At 39.8% G+C, this 21,728-nt stretch overlaps 1 long non-coding RNA gene across 2 annotated transcripts; it reads left to right on the forward strand.

Moving 5' to 3' along the window:
• The first annotated feature begins 672 nt into the window (after positions 1-672).
• LOC120664877 lies at positions 673-6,914 on the forward strand. 2 transcript variants are annotated; one of them, XR_005671047.1, is made up of 5 exons: positions 673-968; positions 2,113-2,185; positions 2,313-2,456; positions 2,878-2,943; positions 6,627-6,914. It is a non-coding gene; the product is annotated as an uncharacterized LOC120664877 (long non-coding RNA). The 2 variants fall into 2 exon arrangements; XR_005671046.1 differs by lacking the exon at positions 673-968 and adding an exon at positions 1,342-1,625.
• Positions 6,915-21,728: the final 14,814 nt, after the last annotated feature.

Genomic DNA, 21,728 nt, shown 5'->3' on the forward strand with positions numbered 1-21,728 from the left:
AGGTCTTATCTTTGCTTTTCGTATCTGTGATATCCACATAATAAATTTACTGAGGCTGAAGAAATGGTATTTATTTGTTGGTGTGCGGATCAATGCCGCGCGAGGGAGGTTGCAACTCCAAGCGAGAGCGCAAGAGGAAGACGGACCACCGGAGGAGCTCCGGATCCTGTTCCTTTGTCTCAGATCCCTTTCTCGAATGCTCCCGACATACTATTCTCGAAACTAGAGCACCAGCCCGACCAAATAACGCTCTTGCTAATTTGAAATACTAAATGAAGTCTATTTATAAATTTTTTGCACAGATGAGTTGTAAATCGCGAGAAGAATCTAATGATGCTAATTAATCCATGATTAATCAATAATTAGCGGATGATTACTGTAGTATTACTGTTGCAAATCATGGATTAAGTAGGCTCATTAGATTCGTCTCGCGATTTACAGTCCATCTATGCAAAAAAATTTATAAATAGACTTCATTTAGTACTCCATGCATGTGTCGAAATATTCGATGCGACGGTGGGCCTAAAAAACGCACCAACGGTAAAAGTCGGCACAGATCTCGATGGATAATGGACGATACCGATAGAAAGCGCCGGAGCTTGACGGAGTAAATTCCATTTTCGCCATCCTAACCCCCCCCCCCCCCACCGGCCCACCCCCCCCCCCCCCCCATCTGCATCTTATCTGATTCCTTCTTCTCTGGCGTGAGGCGGCCCTCCGCCTTGGCCCTGCTCCGACGAGCGGCGGCCCTCGTGATGGCCGCCTGTTCTGCTGTCCGCGCGGCGCGGAGTTCCAGCTGCGGGGCTGCCGTCCGCCCGTGCCGCCGCGCCGCAGGCGAAGGCTCTGGCAGCAGCATGGCGGCTCCGGCTGGGACGCGCTTCGCTTGTCCGCAATGCTGCGGCAGCTGGACACTCGGCGCTCGCCCGCGGGTTTGAGCTCTGTGGCAGCAGCATGCCTTATCCGGCAAGGTCGTGCCTTCATATGTATTGTTTTCGAGTTTTGTAGAAGATAAACTCAACAATTTCTCTTTATTTTCGGCTCAGATTCAGAAATGGTTTATATGGCCTAGGCTCCATTGTTTTTACTAGTCATCATATATATGTTTTTGCTAAGTCTTTCAAGTGAATTAACATTCTATTTGAACAGGATCACAAATTTGTCATGGCCATGGAGCTCGTTCGAAAGTGCTTAGGGGTGTTTTAGAACAGGGACTTAAAAAAAGTCCCAGGGATTTTTTAGTATTTAGAAGTATTAAATAAAGGTTAATTATAAAACTAACTGCAGAACCCTGGGGTTAAACTGCGAGACGAATCTAATGATGTATTTTAATCTATGATTAGCGAATAGTTACTGTAGCATCACTGTCAAAAAACATTTATAAACAGATTTTATTTAATACTATAAAATAGTAAGATTTCTTTTGATGTGATAGAGACTTCTGAAAAAAGTTTGGAACCAAACAGAGCCTAAATATTTTTGCGAACAGTACGCGAACTATGTGATCCAGAGTTGCATCGAGTGGTGTGCCATCCAATCATATCCAGAAAATTTGCGTTGAAGAACGAAAGTTTTGGCATTTGTGTAGACATGGTCATCGATGGAGTCTTGGATTGTTGCCAACACTGGTAGGCCTTCAATCGTGGATTTACAGTTTATAGGATTTGATTTATCGCCTCTCATGCATATTTTACCAAGGTCACTCGGGAATTCCCTTGGAATATATATTATTGGGCAGACGCAGGTATTAATGACATAAGGAATATGATTATCACTATCGGTACACATAGTTCATTATCACTGTCCAGTTCATCCTTATTTTATCCTACATATGTTTGAGATTACATTTCACGCGAGGACTATGCCTAACAGTAATATAAAAATGCAGAGCGTGTATCTATTACTGATTAGAAGATCTCTTTGTAGACAATATTTTTGGCTTTATTTTCTCCTGGACATTCTGTGTCATTGATTAGCACCTTCAGCCCTTTCCTATTTGTCACCCTTGATAATGCCACATATAACTGGCCGTGACAGAACACCAGTTTAGATAAATATATGCCCACCTTATCAAGAGACTGACCCTGACTCTTATTAATTGTCATTGCAAAGCAGACAGACAGGGGGTATTGTCTTCTTTTCAGCACGAACGGCCACTTAGAGGCATTTGGTGACATGATGATTCTAGGTATGTATACCTTTTCTCCCACATGAGTTCCTGTAATTATTTTTGCCTCGATGTATTTGTTTCCAAGCTGAGTGATTGCCATTCGCGTACCATTGCATATACCTACTGATTGGTTGATGTTTCGAAGGAGCACGACCGGCATGCCTACTTTCAGCTTCAGCTTGTGGTTTGGGATACCAAGGAACTTCAAGCTATTTAGAAATTCTGTAGGATACATCTGGTCCATACTGTTGTTGTTTGTAGATTCTTTGCACACGGTGTCCGAGCTATGGTATGTCACTTCCTCGCCTTCTATTTGGTTCATAATATATTCATTTATCTCCTCGACTGTTTCATTCCTAGGGCATAGTATCGCTCTTTCTTCTAGGAATTTTGGCTCTTTGTAGTTGGACAACAAGTTTGGATATATAATGTTTACGATTGTTTCTCTTGGGTCATTTCCTTTCTCTAGAATCAAGTCCCTGGGAATTTTTATACTCATCTCCTTCATCTGATGTTGTTTTCCCATCACCAATATTCAGTATCCACTCAGCAAATTCATTTACTTCTTTCTTTTTTTTGGTGTCGTTAGGCATATAGGTTAGCCGCATGTTTTTTGTCAGTTTGAATATTTCGAAATGGTTCCATAAGTATGAACATTTGACTGATGCACTGACTATGTGTTCTCTCCTTCCTTTTGGGACCACCGGCAGGATTTGTTTAAAGTCTCCTCCCAGCACAACAGTCATCCCACCGAATGGTTTTTCATTGATGTTCAGGTTGGTAAATCTGAATATATCCCTGAGACTTTTGCCTAGTACCTCAAAGCATTTCTTGTTTGCCATTGGAGCCTCATCCCAAATAATTACTGAGGTCTTCTTTAGCTGCTCTGCAAGATGGGTTCCTTGTTTGATTTCACATATGAATTCGTCTGTTATGTTAATTGGAATTTTGAATCTGGAGTGAGCGGTTCTTCCGCCTAGTATTAGTAGGGCAGCTATAGCGCATAATGCCACAGCAAGTACTATCTTTCCTTCAGATCGTAGTTTTGTTGTAACAGCTTTCCATTGGTATGTCTTACCTGTACCGCCGTGGCCTTCAACAAATATTTGCTTTCCATGTCCATTATCTACCGACTCCATTATTGCATCGTATGCTTTCTTTTGCTCAGGATTTATGTTTTTCAGTATATTTTGTAGTTCTTCTTTCAAGATGTCCCTGTCATAGTTAAACTCTTCATTTATCAATCTGTTTCCAAGTTCTTGTAGCTCATTTGCGGTTGGCAATTGTATATCTGAGTAATTCTTTAGCGACCTTCCTGTTTGTTGCATTAGCTTCTCTATTTCAATCAAAGTGTATGCCTTTTTCTGAGATGTAGTTAACTGCAATGTCGGGAAGTTTAGGATTAATCTTCTCTTATGCTGGATGTCTTCGGATAGTGCCTCCTAGGTTGACTCCCAAAGCCTTTTTGGTTCAGTTACTTCATAGTGGCACAAAATGGTTGTGAATAGTTGTCTTAGTTGGGTTCCAATAGCCTAATTAGTTGCTTCGTTGACACACTCGATCCGTTCATTGTCATCATCGAGAAAACCCATGGCTTGGCATGCTGCTTTAAATGTTGCATGTACAACTCCAGCCACTGTTCTTATGTCTTCATATGATGTGCATCCTTTGACAGTGTTCAACAGCATCCGGAGGTAGTACCTTTCTCCACTCATTGGATGTGCATAGTAGATTCTACCGATTGAATAGTGTTGTTTTCTTTTTTTCCATTTCTTTTCTTTTGCTTTCCATACCCATCTATTAGGGAAGTCTACATATGTCAATTCTCTTGCTTCTTCATGATGTTTATTTGCCTTCATCCATTCAGTGAGCTTAGTTTCCTTGACTCCCTCCTTTCTAACTATGCTTCTTATATCTGTAGAGTCTCTGTTGTTCATTCTCTAGATGGAAATTCAGCCTCTCGACGGGCGGATCTCGATAGTTGAGATCAAACTGGAATAGCCTCCAGCATGCCTCAGTTGTTGATATGTGTCTCATCTCTAAGTATTTCTTGATTTCGTCAATTTCATTTTTTGACGTGTTTTCCTTGAGTAATCCAACTACATAGTCAACTCCTTTATGAATGTACTTGAATAGATATTTGATTGATCTAGATCTTTTGCACCACTCCACATTAATGTGAGCTTGGAATTTGACCAGGAGGTCCCTGTTGTAGGGTACAACAAATCGGTTGTCTAGTGTAGCTTTTCCCTTTTTTATTTGTTTCCCATTATCTCTCCTCTTGTACACTGGAAACCCTTCTTCACTGATTGTTGTTTCTGAGTTGTATTTTTTTTGGAAAATGTTTTGTGCATTTGTTTTCCATCATGCATGGAGATTTTGTGCTTGCCTCTCCACACAGTCCGTGCATCTCCATAGCTACATATGTGTCCTCATCCTTGTCTGGTATCTCTGCACATATTATATCGTCTATCTGCTATGGATCATGGCATTTGCTTTTATCCTTAAGAAATATCAATATATGTGCATGCGGGAGACCTCTTTTCTGGAACTCAATTGTGTATAGGACTGCATTAGAATTTAAAATTTTGTTATTTTTTTACATTGAATTATATAGATAACATAAAACATAGTAGTATATTTATATTTTCTTGGATCTCACCTGATATAGTTTCTCCTAATCTTTTTCCTTGCACTATGTCCCGTAGTAGCTCCTTTAGTTTAATCATGAACACTCGGTCTATAATATTGGGTCGTTCAACTGGTTTTTGTTTGCTTCCTGTTTCATCTAGCATGCACTAGATTTCTGGCCACTTTGCGTTGCAAGTGAATGTGATAAATAGGTTTGGGTATCCTGCCCAACGGCAGATGACCATCGCATCTTGGAAGGTTTGCATCTTGTTTCATATACTTCTTGTGAAACTTGAAGGTAGCGGTATTCTTTTTCCAACATATTCTGCTTTGGTGTCACCCCTTTAGATCGCGTCTTGCAAACCGCTGTAGAGTTCAGTGCGTAATTTCCCTTGATTGTGCCTTATCCAGTTTAGAGTGTTTTGTTCGATGCATGTGTATGCATCGACCCAAAATTGTAGAGATAAGTGTCTAGACATGAGCAATGACATAGATTGGCCTAGGCGATGATGAAGGTAGTATGCGTAAAATTCAAGCATAGATACGTTGTTTCTTTTGTATGTAATTCCATCCTTGATATGGTATTTTAATGTTGAATCCATCTTCTCCGTACGGGAAGAGCAGTTGGTATTGCATAGACATGAATTTTGGGTGGATTTCTGATATCCGTTTAGGCCCCATATCTTTATATTCAATGATGATGTCACGCCCTTTGGCTTCATCTGTTGGATCTTTTATGACCAGTGCTGCAACTTCATCTGCTCCTGGCACACCGTATGTCTCGTTTCTACTTCGATCTGCTATTAGCTTCAGAGTGTAATCATGATAGTCTAGGTTTTTGAATCTTTCTCGTGCCATTCGAAATGATTGAGCTAGGACACTGTTCTCATCTAGCATGCTCTGAAGGCCAGCCACAATAGTAGGATTAACTGATGTTTTTTCATTGGTACTTCTCGATGCATTTATCCTGTTTTGTACCTCATTCTCTGTATTGTAGATGTATAGCTGCGCCTGGTGTGATTTGCTTCCTTCTTCTGGCAGTAGAGTTCTAATGTGATGATAGTTTTGGCCATGCATACGGAATACGTATGGACCATGGTCTTTGTTTATTTCTTTGTCTACAACCCTCCCTGTGGATGTGAATGAGAACATTGAGTTGTAAGACCGGATGTTTTCTCTGAAGTTTTTTGAATAATCTCCTTCACCGTTCAAAAGATTGCCGAGGTAATTCTGTGGTTTTTGGCGTGGAGGTAGTTTGGTTTTTCCTTGCTTGCAGCACATTCCGAACGCTGGCTTTTTAGTTTTAGCTTTGGCCCTCAGTCTTTCCTCGTACCATAGGAGAGCATTGTAGTGTTCACATCTGTATTTTGGCTTTTGAAAGTTCCATATATCAGCATCACCCTTCTTCTTTGTTTCGACAGATACTTTGCTACTCTTCTCTTGATTTGCATCTTCATTGTCTGTTCTTGTACGCTTTGGTTTCCTTTTTTTCTTTAAATATTTTTTCTCTTCAATCTTGCCAGTCTTGATTTCATCTTGGTCGTTTCATCTACAGCGCATGCTCTTTTTTCGCCCCTTTTGAGGTTCAGTTGTTCCTTCCTCCTCTTTCTGTTCTGCTATGCTTCTTCTTTTCGCTGGTTTTCCATTACTTTTTTTTTTGCCTATTTGAGATGTAAAAATAAGGCAACAGAAAAAAAATTTCAATAGATTGTATGCAATGCGTAGTATCAGGCATGAAAGATAAGTAGATTGTGAGGTATTTAAAATTTTTATATCTAGTAATTTTGTTGTTTGGACTAACATAATTCTGCATGTTATGTATATGCAGTGTACTAAAGGCATGAAAGAGAAAAGGTTCGTATGATACTTGCCAGAAGTATGCTCCAATTGAGATTTTTGTCTCTCACGAATTGTTGTGGTTCCGGGTGCTTTGTTTAATGAACAGTAATGCTACAAATCAATATGCTTGCATAAGCAATCAGTTAAAAATATAATTCTTGATTTTCGAAGTTGAAGAGGAACGATGTAAAATACCTGGTCTTTTATCGGTTGATGATGGTTGTATCTATTTTCTGAGAAACGCTACGGAATTAGATTAGTATATTGGAAGAAAGCACACGATGAGATTTTAGTTATATTATTTCTATTATAATAATACTTTGTATCTGTTTCGTCTACATATAATTATTCGTTTCGAACACGTATTGATTTCAATTTTAATATATTCCTTATTAGTGTTGGTAGGCCAACGTGTATCTTTTGTCAAAAATAAAACAAATGATACCTGATCCGTTACTGACATCAGCATAATCACCTAGCCCATCCGTAGCTGTTCGTAGGTGCAAGCTGCAAGGAGACCAGCCTGTGGCGTGTGATTGGTGCAGCGGATCCGGGCAGTATGCGCGTTGGCTCCTGCCGACTAGAACGTGCGGCGTCCGGTGGCTGCGGCACCTATACGTCGATTCCTGCCGGCGGTTCCGGGATGCGGCACTCTGCGTGTCATCTCCGGCCAGTGGCCAGGACGCGTGGTACTCGTGCCGCCCGGCTGCTTCAGCTGGGCAGCAGCTCCGGATGGCGTCCTGATTAGCCAAAATGCAAGGGGCTTTTCTACGAAAATCCCGCATCGCATCTTGGCGGCGCCGGTAGCAGCAAGAATGGGCTGGAGATGGAGACAATGATGGTGCCGATTTGTCACACTCTCCTACTTCTCCTTCGGGGTCACGTCCAACCTCCTCTCAGCTACCTCGCTATGCTCCCTTTTGCTGCCACGCCGGGATCATAACCTTCCTCGGCACCTTCGGCTTCCTCATCGCATGGTGAAACTTCCGAGGGAAATTTCACTTACTTCAGTTTATTTGAATGAGAACTTGTTTAATCAGGACACGCAGCGCCTGCCCACGTGGCTGCGACAACTACGCGGCAGCTCCGGCAAGGACGTACAGCGGCTGCTCACAGGGCTACGGCAGCTACGGGGTGGCTCCGGCAAGTACGCACAGCGGCTGCTCGCGGGAATGCGGCAGCTGCGCGTCAGATCCGGCAAGGAAGGGCGACGATCAACCAGGTACTGCGGCAGCTTGACAGTGGCTCTGCTCCCGCACGCATGGTTTGGTAATGAAATCCTTTTATGTGAATTTGTCTTAGTTTATTTTTAAATTATGTTTACCTTCTGCAATTTGATTCTTACAAATCTATAAAATTAATTATTTATGTAGGGAAATATGGTGACCACCTGGTGGTTGATTGTTCTCTTACGTAGCTTAAATAAATAAGTGGGATTGAAGCAATGTAGAAGATGGTCACAGGTAGAGCTTCAAAAATATTTTTTGATTAAGGCACTGTATCTTAGTAAATAGTGTATAAGATCTAATTCTTTTAAGCTGCACTTCCGTTTATAATATCATAAAAGATGAGATGACAATAGATATAGCTTGAATTTTTTAATTAGTTTACTATATTTTGGTAAATAGTGTAGAAGATCCAATAATTTTAATTTGTTAGGTAATTAGCATTGCTAAACACTGATTCGTAGATACTTGTTTCATTGTTGTGCACAATTTTGTCGAGATATTGATCTATGATAACTCATTAAAAATATGAAAATCTGCTAAAGTATGGAAAATATATTATAATGGTAATGTAAGATGGTATACATGATAATGTTTATTACTACAGTCTAATATTTTCTATACTACTGTTGTAGTGGTGGCTTGTACTCGTAGCTTGTACTGGAGTAATTCTTTGATCTTATTCCTCACACCATCAATGAATACTATGTGTGCACACCTACACAAAAAAATTAATTTATCATAGTTAATTAACCTTTATAATAAATGTTAACACTACAATATTGCATAAATCGTGATGTACCTAAGATTTATATCTTGCAGGAATTCTTCTAATTCTTGAGGATCTGTAAAGAGTTGGAGGATCATTTCCATGCATGGGTATGTTCTCATTCTTATTCTTGCTTTCAGAATTCTCCTCTATTGGAATGATACTGATATCACTTATGCTCTGAGCATTTTTCTGTTTTGAACTATTTGATTGCTCATCTTGCTATATATAAAAAAGGTTTGTTAGTTAAAATATATGTTGAATCAATATATAAGAAACATGTGGTTCTTGTAGTACCTGATCAGTCGTAATTTTTGTGTCCATCACAGTTATTTTGCCCCTCTTTTTCCTATAGGAACATTTCTTCAATTTTTGTCTTGGACTTTTTGTATCCTTGTCACTATTGTGTTGGACAATTACATCTAACGGGACAGAGTCGAATTCCATGTTATTTTCAGCATTTTTATTTGATGGATCAGTTTTCATATCTCTGTTGCTTTCAGAAATTTCCTCTAGTCAAATAATTTTGATACCAGTGCTGCTATGAGCATTTTCTTGTTCTGAAGTACCTGCTTGTTGTTCTTGCTACATAGGAAAAAAGCTTGTTAGTTTTAATATCAAATATAATCAATATAGAAGATGAAACCTGTGGTTTTTGTAGTACCAGATCAGTCGTCGTTTTTGTGTCCATCACAATTATGGTGCCACTCTTTTTTTCTGTAGGAATTTTTCTTCAACTTTTGTTTTCGCCTTTTGGAACCTTTAACACCACTTTTTTTTTACTGATGCATCACGTTTCTATCATTTGGTTTTCCTGAGAATAGATTTCTTATTGGTATGGCCGTAGTTGATATCACTGTTGCCTTCAACATCTATCTCTTTTGAAGTAGGTAGGCTTTGCTGATATTAAAGAAATAGTTAGGACATAACACAGTTAGTCAATCAAAATTAAGCAATATTTTAAATTTATTGGATACCTGTTTAGTTGAAATCTCCATGTTCATATCACTGTTGCCTTCAACATCTATCTCTTTTGAAGTAGAAAGGCTTTGCTGCTATTAATGAAATAGTTAGGACATAACTCAGTAAGTTAATCAAAATTAAATAATATTTGATATTCATTGGATACCTGTTTACTTGAAACTTCCATGTTGATGGTATTTTTCTTATTTTTATTTTTTCCATGAGCAATGCTTTCTTGTGACTTCTTCAAACTTTTGTTAGCTCTTTTCGGTATCTTAGTCCTTTCGGGTATTTCTGGGATATCACGTTTCCTCTGCTGGGTATGCTTGTAATCAATATGGGCATGTTCTTCCAGTCCTTGTGCTATCTTTCTTGATTTGGCATGAGCTCTTTTAACTTTCTTTCTGGAAACTTTACACTTTTTTTCTTTTTGCATTGTTGCTATGCAATCTTCGTCTGAGTCATCAACTATTATCATAGCTTTGTGTCTTCTTTTTTCGCTAAGGTTGTGTTCCCTTGATGTTGGAGATTTTTGTCTACATCCAATGTCCTCTCCACTATCTTTCAAAACATCAAATTGAATTGATTCTGATGTATTTTTGCAAAGTGAAGCTTTCATGTTATGTTCCTGTCAAATAACATTGTACATGGGTAGGTAAGTTAGCATGAAAGGAGAAGAAAAGCTATTATTTTCACATTACAAAAATGACTTTACCTCCAGAACTGGATCATTCATATGCTTCAATTCATGATTTCCATTTAGATGTTTGCTATGTTTTAATTTTTCAACATCAAATAAATCTGATATCTTTTCATGATGCATATCTTCGATGGTGTCATCCTGCAAACAAATTTATAAGGGTAATTAGTTTTGTAGAAAAGAAGAAATAAATCGTAGTAATGAAATAACCTTACCTTCTTAGCTTGACGATTTGAATATTGCAACTCTAGATTTTCATCTAGCTCAAAAGTTTTCTTCACCAGATAGTATTCTTTTCATTCAGTCAAATTTGGCTCCTTTAGCATGAAACGAAAGATAAGTGTTTTCCCATATAGTTGTTGAATAACCTTAGGGATTTCTTCAGTTTTCCCATTAAGTGAGTCTAGCAGATCTGTGATGGTCATCTTCAACATTTTTTGTGCTTCATCATCAAATATAATGCATGTAGTGGTTGCTGTGTGGTCACTAATTTGGAGTCGAATCCAATACCTATTATAGCATGTTTGTAAGCATAAAATTGTAAATATATAGAAAATATTTCTAATAACGATAAGATTACCTAGGAGTTGTTGCTTCCGGACATATATTGCACTTTCTGCAATTATACTTTCCAGCTACTTTAGTGCACATTTTGTTGCAAACATTGCATGACATTGCAAACATTGCATGACATATTGACATGTACCACCAAGAAGAATTTTCTAGTCGTTCAATTGTAGCTCTTGATGTGAACACAAAATCCTGAAATGTTAATGTCATGTTAAGGATTAGAAAGGCTTAGTGTTCATTAAAAAATTAAAATCATGAATTTTTAACTAAATAATCAGAGACGTGAATTGTATATTGTACCTGATCTGTTGGGTTGTTTTGTCTCATTTGAGTAATGTCCTGTAAAGTTCTTCTATTATCAAACATCTATTCTTGAATGGTACCTTTGGTACTCGTATCTACATCCATTAATTTTGGTACAGTTTCTTCATATGGAACACTACAAAATGTGGTATTAGGGAACCATTAAAAGTCAGTTCTAAATTTGAACTTGGTACCATGAATAAAAAGAAAATATTTTTGCATACCTGTCAATAAGCTTCCAGGTTTCAGGTATATCTAAGTCTATATATAATCTTGTGCCATTGGTTGACTTTAGAGATAATGTACCTATTTAATTCATAAAAGTATGTTAATTCTCATGAATACAACTATCATTGTCTATATTTAAAACTATAATTTACCTTGCAAACCGTCCACCATTGTTGATGTTACTATCAAGACAGTGTGTTTGCCAACAACATCCTCATTCAGAGAATGAGCTAAATCTCCCCATAAAGTTATCTTGATTGTATCAACCCTGAAGTTATGTCATAGTATTCAATTATTAGATCAAATAATGATAATATTAATTCATGTTCCTTCTTATTAATTTGAAGCAAATGGAGAGTCTTACTTTGATATAAGAAGTTCAATCTCCCAAATATCCCTTTTGCGTGGATTCATAGTATTTTTTTATTATGATCCTAGATTCAAGTTTATTAATCTTTGTGAGTAATCCAATAACATCTGCAAACAGTAAAGAAAAAAATTAATATATTAAAACTCAAGAATGTATATATAACTTTAATAAATTTAGGATAACAATACCTGAGCATTGTTTATCTATATTTTTACGTTCTAGCAGCGTATCTCTAGAGGCAAACTCAAAGTAATACTTTCTAAAATTGTCTGAATCTGCATCTAATTCCTTGATATTTGTCTTGTAGATAAAAACTACTTTTAGTATATTCTTTACTGGACGATAACTGGCATCTTCTTGGACTTTGAAGTTGCTAAGTGCATAGATAGAGCCCTCAATGATCCTTGGCTTATAATTATCAATAAGATTTTTCCAAATAGTAGCATGAATTGTTTCACCCTGTAAAAATAAATGCTTTTATAGTGAGTACTTAAATATATGATAAGATTTATTGAAAAAAGAAAAAATATGTTGCAACAAACAATACCTCTTCATCCATAAGAATCATATCTAAGCTCATAAGTTCATCTGTTGCAAAATTAATTGATTCTCATATTCTTATAACTCTCACTTTAATGTTCCATGATTGCCCAACTGCTGTTAGTTGTCTAATTCTTTTGTATGCCATATATTGTTAGTACTTGTAAAAAGTTTTGTATACAATATTGTTCCAATATGGTATGTCAGTTTTGTTGACATGAAGAAGAGGTGGCATGGGTAATGCCTGAGCTTGATGGAAAAGGATACCTGGCAAGTACTGGTAGCTAGCAGCAAGGCGGTCGCAAGCAACAGGTTGGCAGAGGGAGCCTCCAACGCGACGTGTTAATGCCCCAGCATGCAGGGATGTCGAAGATGGATGGATTGAAGAAATAAAGAAACACGGCGAGATGAGCTATCTCCGGCGGCGGCCGACACACTAAAAATAAGCTGTAGGGGTTGTTGTTTCAAATCTGCTAGGTGGCCATCTATTTATTTACATAGCTGGTACTTTTTTCTTGTCTGAATTGTATAGCTATATTTATCCGAGTTGTATAGCTATATTTATTGATCAGTACCTTTCCAAATACATGTACGTACCTTCTATGGAATACAAATATTTTATAAATCAGGTTAAGCAAAGTCAGGTTCTCTTGTCATGGCTAGACTCCTTTTCGTTCCCTTTCCAATAGTTTTTATCACGTTGATGAATACATTGACATGGAACCTTTTTTTTTGTTGATATGGACTCTTCTCATTATTTTAGATCGTCAGATATTCATAAAATTCAATGGTGCAAATCTTTTTTTTTAGATTAACATGGGAATTTCTCGACGAACGTGGGCTTCTTTTGGCTTCTTCTAACACTCCCTTAATAATATAATAGATAGATTTTGAACTAAAAATATTAGAGACCGAGTAGGATTGTGAAGAGACTATCGTAGCCATGACTCATTCCCATCCCTACCAGTGCGTGGAACGGTGGAACTTAAGCACGACCAAGTGGGTGGAAACATAATGGGCTGAGACTTATGTTTTAACTAGCCCAGTGGGCCTTCAACGGCCCGGTACTATCTTTGTCGCTACGAATGAATGAATCCCAGAGTGTGGGTCAAGTGGGCAAAGTCCGTTGTTGATACCTGCAGCGTGCATCACACTAATCACGGCACTACGCTGGCCTACTTACAGCCCTCCGTTTACACCTTCCCCTTCGTTGTAAAAAAGGAAAACGTAACGAAGCGCCGCGCCGCACGCAGGAAGAGGACAGAGGAGAGCACTGCCGCAGCTTATCACTGCAACCAAATGTTAGGGGTGCAGCCCCTGCTTCGCCTTGCTGCCGACCACAGTGAAGGCGTGAAGGGTGTGTATCGTAGTACTAGTAAACCGACACTAGCAGCGTAGTGCCGCCGATCTGTGAAGCCTCTGCCCTCTTGAATGCGGCTCCCAGATTACCGTGGGCGTGGCCGCACCGTCCGTCCGGTCATGCGGCGACGCGCATGCATGGCCATGGCCGGCCTTCACTCCCTCCACTCCCCCGCGCGTCGTAGCGCTGCCCGTCTGCTCTGCCTCTACGGGCACTTTACCAAACGGTCTTTACCAAACGGATAGCCTGAGACTGAACTGAATTGCACGCGGCGCACGCCGCTTCCGGCACCGGCCCTGCTACGTCGCTCAGTTTCCGGCCGTCCGATATATAGCTGCTACGACGCTCTGTAGACAGCAGCAGTTCGGTTGGACCGAGCCCGCGACCAAGTCAATCAGACAGTGTGACACACGACTAAGGATGGGAAACAGATAGCAGATATCCGAACTATCTGATATCCGTATCTATTTAAACATCAATATAGATATCTGTATCTGTATTCGAATTTAATGTGGTAGTAAAGTGGATACATCCGAATCTGATTTTCATTGATTTTCTCTATCCGATTTTAGATTCGTATCCGACACTATCTGTATCGTTTTCATTCAAAACTATTTAAAATCATATTTATTTCTTACCACCAATATTATTAATTTTTATAATAAAGATATAATATAAAAGATTAAATTTAATTTTAAATATTCTTATTTTATCTCAAAATTACTTCTATATTTTTATTTACATATAATAAAATTATTTATATGTTTATTGCAATATATTTTTAGTTCTAAAATTTTTATGTAATTAATGATAAATAAATTATTTTTAACTAGATATCTTTATTATATTATTATACATTAGTTTGTACATGTATAATGATTTTATAATCTAAAACTACTAATAAAAAAATAGCTAAATGTTAGCTCATATATCAAGTCAATATCCGAATTCGAATCCAAATCTGAGGCATTCGTTTTGTATTCGTATCTGAGAATATCCAAATCCGTATCCGTATTCGATTTAAAATATGGTAAAAAGTGCTATCCGAATCCGATTCCATGCGAATCCGATCCATTCCAATCCTTACACACGACACATGCGAGTCGCGCACTCGAAGTGCTGCTGTAAGCCACATCGCGCGGCCAACGGGATCTAGTTTACGGTCGACCGTAGGAAGAAGTTTCCTATGGTCGATTTTTCGACCATTCATTTTTTTTATTTTAGTAAAAAAATTCAAGAAAAAAGTTTAAAAAAGAGAGGCAGAAAATTTTGACGAGAAAAAAATTATAAACAAATTGAGGAAAATTGAAGAGGTAAATTTTGCGTCCAGAACAAAAAAGTTTAGGTAAAATACTTTTGCATCCAAAACAAAAAAAAACTCAAGGTAAAAAAAATACATCCAAAAAAGCAAAAGAACTTAGGTATTTTTTTAATTTGACAATTTTCTTTACAAAAACTTTGCATCCACAAAATAAAAAGAAAAAAGGAAGAAAAAAAATGCTACGCCCGCCGCCGCGCTACAGGCGGAGCTCCCCGCGGCAGCCGCCGTCGCGCCTCGGGCGGAGCTCCCCTCGGCCGCCGCCATCGCGCCGTGGGTGCCAGAGGAAGGAGAAGGGGGAAGGTGCACGGGGATGGATCTGATGGGGAACAGAGGAAGGAGAAAGGGGCGTGTGGGCTGCGGGAGAAAGGAGAAAGGGGCGTGGGGGGCGCTGCGGGATCCAGAGGGACAGTAATAAAGAGGTGGGTAGTGGGTGGTGGGCCCCACCACATGAGAGCACCATTGAAAAAATCGTCCGCGGGAAAGAGAAGGTCACGGGCGAAGGTAAAATCAGCATTGGGGTGGCTAACTGAGGCATCCAGCTAGCTAGCCTCTCACGAGGATTCGACCACAAATCCGTGGCGGTTGAACGCGATGTTCCTTGCGGCAACCAGCTAATGGTTCAGAAATTGAACCGAAACCACCCCAACCCAAATAAACAGTTGTCTATCCATGGAACCACGCCAATCCATTTCGCTTGACGCAGAAACCGAACCAAGCCAAAACTGTAACCTTATTAATCCACACCAAACCACCTTCTCAAATGGTTTTTACCAGTCCTATCCGTTGCAGTGAGCAAGGCTACAGCCCTACTAGCATGCATAGGCAAAGACGCACGCATGTACACAATCCAGCTGCTGATGCACAGTTCAGTTATCACTTCTTGAGGATGGCGTGCCCGTGACGACGAATCGTACGTAGCGCCGTGTCGCGAGCCACGTACGTCTAGCATCTGGCACCGCCGCCGGCGAATCCATGAACAGAGCCGTGTTGGCGACGAGCCCTTAGGAGGACGTTTACACGATCGCACAAGCCTTTAGATGCGATAGCCAATGACCAGCGTGTGGTTTAAAGAAATTTGTAACAGAACCATTCAAACCCAATTCAAACTGGTCAAAACTGCTTTTACCTTCGAACCAAACTAAACCAAACTATTTTCTAATGCTAGCCCATTCCCACCGGACCGAGGACCAACTAGATGAAGCCCAAACCAGTAAAACCAGTTGCAAACCAGACCATTACCGGCATGACTTGCGGAGGCCAGCATACAAGTGTTACATGTGGTTTGTCTTAACAATTGGTTGACCCAATAAAATGGACATGACGATTTCATTTTTTTATGGAAATATGTAGAAGGGTAGACAGATTGGTACATGAAGAGAATGGTACCAATACTAGACTTGATCATCCACCAACCCAACTTGACCCGCCTAAAAAAAACCCGTCCCAACAAATGTATGGACCGGGTTCGGATCGAATTTTTTGTCCCAAACTCTGAAAAAACCCAACCCAATCTGAAAATTATATATATGAAAAAATAGATTTTATCTGACCCGGCCACATGCCGGGCTAGGCTCAGGCTAAAAAATCCGATCTGATGATTTCTTTTAACCCGACCAATCCAACCCGATGGATGATCGGGTCTAACCTATACCAAAGAGAGAGAAAGGGGAGTAAACTGCCACATACTGCATACACAACCACGCAGCCAACCAATAGCATAATCAAATGTTTAAGCTTCAATGTGGTAAAAAAAATCCCAATCCATGTTTATTTTATTAATGTTACCGTAATACCGTAGATTTTTAAAAAATCCTGCAAGAACATTAATAAACTGTCCACGTCAAATGTAATTAATAATTACCTAAAATTTGGAGGAAAAGTGAAGGAAAATCACCGGTCTGATTGTTATTGTACGAATTTTGGAGGAAAAAGACATAAACAAAGAGTTCGCGTTAAGTTCTTGTAACAGAGTCAGATTTTATCTAAATGATGAATTGGTATTCGAGCTGGCAAAGAGTGCATATATAACAAAATAATGGAAGGTAAGGGTAAGGCTCTTGATAAGTATTTGGACAATAATACTTTTCACATCTTGCTATTATAAATTGGAGCCTCCCGAAACGCGTTAGAGAAAAATATATACGAACACTCTTTTTTGAGATTACTCAGACACTCACAACGCACGCACACTCAGCCATATGATAATACGCGTACACAAATCATACCCCTATGAGCATCTTCGGAGACTTAACCGGCAAATTCTCGAGATTGACGAAGTCACCACAAGCGCCTCGCTGTCGACGGGAAATGTCGCCTACCAATGAAGTCATCACAGGTGTCTCGCTGTCGACTGGAACGTCGCCTACCACCAAAAGCACAATACCGTTAAAGCCAAGAAAATCTGCTCCCACAGAAAGTCGAACCCAAAAACTAAGGTGCTACTGAGATTCCTGTAACCACCAGGCTACATACCCTTTTCACATCAATCCCCCGTAGACTCTAATCATCATAACTATTGGATTTATTATTTTTTCCTAAAAGAATTTACCCACCTCTACCATTATAAAATAACTAAAGTAATTTGTAAATCTATATCTAAAATTGCTCACCTCTGCCATTACGAAGAAAATCCTAAAACCAATTTGATTAATTGAAATCATATGGAGGCAAAATCAAGGGGACAAATTGAAGAACGGATTCGAGGAAGAATCAAATAGTTTCTTTGATGGTCACTGGTACCGTGGTGGCAGAGTTGAGTAGGAAATTAAGCATCTCCAAGAGTAGGCAGGCCTAACGCTTTGCATGTTGGATCTCTGCCTTTGCAGAAGTGGCAAGGGGTGGAGCTAGGCGTGTTCGTCGGTGTCAGCTGACACTTACGACTTGATGTGAAATCAGTGAGAGACACTGTTCCATATTGTTTATCCATGGACATGACACTAGTCTCCCGTGAAGCTGACACCAGTGGCTTGGATGGTTGGCTCGGCCCCTGGTATTGGCCACAACCTAATTGTGTTAGTTCCCAGTATTATACCTATCCAACGATGTAACAGCAAGAGCTTGGACGGGCAGCTTATTGATTGAGATTGCCCGGTCATGCCGAAGCTTCCGCTGTTGGATTGACGTGCGCTCCCTCTCGTTTCACTCGTGTTGAAAACGGCAAGAGAAGTGTTCCCCGGGCGCTGCTCATTGTTAGAAAATTAGGCAAATTTATGTTTAATTTATTCCATAAAATTGACGCAAGCAAGAATAGCATGATATCATATATGTGCTTGACGTTGAACATGTTGTAGACACTAGACACAAAATTAGCAATTTTCAGAATTAAATCGGCATACCCAGTGGCAGAGCCGGAAGCACCCGAAAGCGACATGGTGCTTGGTCGATGTAGTCGTCCCGCTTGGTGCAGTGCAGAAAAGTCGCTGTGAAGATCCCGTCAAGTCATGCGAGACGAGTAGTCGTGCCGCATTGCACTCCCCAAAAACGTGATTGCCGTCCTCACACGAGCAGGTGAACCCAGTGGACGGAGACGTTCCGGAGGCCTACTCTTCCATCTGGTGTGCGCATAGGAGATGGAACGGGAAGAACTCAGAGTGCTGCTGGATTGTGGTGATTGCAAGAGATTTTAACTGAAGGAGCCCTCATCGGCTTAAATCAAAGAAGGGAGGAAAGCGAGGAGTCGTGCTGCGGGAGACGGAAGGCAACGAGCCTCTGATCACGCTACGGGAAAGGATGGGAGTGGAGAAGACAAGAAACTCCTGTAATCAATCCTTTGATTGCCACTAATTTTGGTAACTCCCGTAATCAAGCCCAGCGCCACTTCATGCCTAACCAGGCCACGACCGCCCGCTGCATGCCTCACCTTGCCTCGCCTCATTTAATTTCAGTTAATATCCCGTATGGTATTAAACTATTTAATGTGCAATATTGGACCATAGAGTTTTATTAGATTTATTAAATATTAATGGGCCAAATACACATTATATCTAACAATCCCCACCAAACTCTAGGGTACAATGCGAAAATATCTCAGAACTACAATTCTTTTATATACCAGTGTTTCGATGGAGACTGTTAAGTTGAACATCCATCTAGAATAATAGCTACACTCAGCCACAACTGATCAATGGACAAAGCCTTGAATTGATAGTTTTGTGTGAGATGAGTTACGCTAGAATCCTTAACTGATACTAGGCTACAAAGAGCATTCCCTCTGTTTGAAACTTTGAATAACACTCATCCCCGACCACGTGGACGTGTTCGCCGTCTGGTCACTAGCCTAGCGGCGAAGCCAGGATTTTAGAGTTTCATATTCCCAATCCAAAATATAAAAAAGTTAATAATATTGATAACTCATAATATGAGGCTTTTCTATTCTACTCCATATTTAGGAACATTCTCCGATCATGCAATTAGGAGCCAGAGAACCTGTCTAATCAAGTCTAATGCTGATATGTGTGTAACGAACATGGCCCCATTTAGGCCATTTCGAGTGATTTTGGTGATCTATTGACAACATGATCATGGGACTAACAAAGTTTATCAAGTGAATTATATTAGGTCCCAAGGATGAATACAAAGCCCTAGCAAAATAAGGATCAAAAAAAGAACTCAAATAAATACTGAATTGGTTGAGTTTCACATAAAATAGTTGCACCAGTTAAACTGGTGCATTGAATTGGTGCCCAAACCTTGATCTAATGATATGTACTTCTAGATATTCTTCTAGAAAATTTCATAAGATTTCCATAGAGTCCAAGATCATCAAAATCGGAATTCGGAGCAAAAAGTTGTGATCAAAACATGATGAAGCTGATTTCTGTGAAGTGACCGGATGATCCGACGGTCACCGGATATTCCAATGCTCAAAACTTGATCTAATGAGATGGACTCCTGGATATTCTTGTATATAATTTTATAAATTTTCCAACGAGCACAAGATCATCTAAATCGGAGTTCGGAGCTGAGAGTAATTATCAAAATATGAAGTACCATGAAGCTGATTTCTATGAGTGACCGGATGATCCGACGGTCACCGGATATTCCGATTCTCAAAACTTGATCTAATGAGATGGACTCCTGGATATCCTTTTAGTGAATTTTATAAGCTTTCCAAAGAGTACATGATCATCGAAATCGGAGTTCGGAGCTGAAAGTAATTATCAAAATATGAAGCACCATGAAGCTGATTTCTGTGAGTGACCGGATGATCCGACGCATGTAGAAAAAGTGTCGGGCTAATGCACCGGAGTATTGTTCAAAGAGCTTGTTTTTGGCTTCAGAAAGTTTTTTTTAGCACCGAATAGTCTGACAGTTTCTTCGAATCATCCGACGGTACCTTATTTTAGCTACAGAACTTGTCAGAAAAATCCAACAGGTAGTTAGCTATTAGTGATCGGATGATCCGACCCCCCCTCCCCCCGTCGGATGATCCGACGCCTACGCAGAAAAAGGTGTAACGGCTCCAAATGGCTAGTTCGACTTGGTGGGCTATTTAAGCGTCTCACCCCGGCCATTTTGGAGTTGCTGGAGACCAGAGACACCTCATACACATTGAAGAACATCTCTAAACCATCCAAAGAGCAAATTGATCACATCCTTAAGTTTAGCACATGCTTTATGAGTGTTAGTGCTAGATTAGCTCTTGAGTGAGTGAGCAAGGTTGTGTGCCTTGTGCCTTGGTTCTAGGAGAGAACCACCTCTTCTACTCGGTGTGCCGGCCCCTTGGAGTCTTGGTGGCTCGCCGGCAACGTCTTCGACCCTCCGGCTCGGTGTGGAGCGGCGACAACATCTTTGTGCGGGGGACGTGGAGACCCCCACCCTTCTTGGTGAAGCTCCTTAGTGGAAAGCGGGATCAAGGTGACCGTAATTGTGTTCACGGAATAGACTTGATTTCCGTGAAGCAATACTCTTTGTGAGTGCTTCAACAACGTGCATGTAGGTGTGCCTTTGTGGCTAATCGAATCACGAGATAAATCCTCGTGTCAAAGAGTTTGCTTTCTCTCATCCATCCTTTAAGCTTCCGCATTTCATTCTAACAATCTTTGTGTGGCTTTACTTTCATAGAGTAATTTCTTGATAGAATTGGCTATAGGTTGCAAAACTTGTTTTGCGATGAGGGTTTCACACTAGTTGAACCGTAGTTGCACATTTAGATAATATGTTTTAGTTTAAATATTAAGCAAACTAGTTGGAGCCTTAGGTTAAGGTTTAAGTTGACTAATTGACCCCTCCCCCTCTTAGGCTACGAGCACCCGTTTCACTTTCAATATGCAAATCAGAATTGTACATCTAGGGCCGGTCCTGATGATTTGGGGGCTCGGGTGGAGAGATTGGAGTTGGAGCCCTCTAAAGACTACTGATATTATTATTATTATTATTATTATTATTATTATTATTATTATTATTATTATTATTATTATTATTATATATATATATCAATAAATTACATGTATCAAAAATATATTCATGTAAAAAAATTTATACATATTAGTCATGCATAAGCCAGGCATAATACAGTTATGAAATCGTAGTGACGACAACATTGTTCTTGTACGGAGCACTAGACTTGTGGAGCCTCCAGTGTGACCGTGTGGATGTGGATTGTGTAATCTCCAATGTGGCTGCACGGAGAATAAAGAGATAGCATAACGCAGCGCACGGAGTCGCGGGGTGTCGCCAGTCGCAAAGAACCTCATGCGATGGGTTGTTTCATTTAGAGCAAGTATTTTGAGGTGATGTGGA

Source organism: Panicum virgatum, chromosome 3N (genome assembly GCF_016808335.1).
Source record: "Panicum virgatum strain AP13 chromosome 3N, P.virgatum_v5, whole genome shotgun sequence".
NCBI classification, from domain to species: domain Eukaryota; kingdom Viridiplantae; phylum Streptophyta; class Magnoliopsida; order Poales; family Poaceae; genus Panicum; species Panicum virgatum.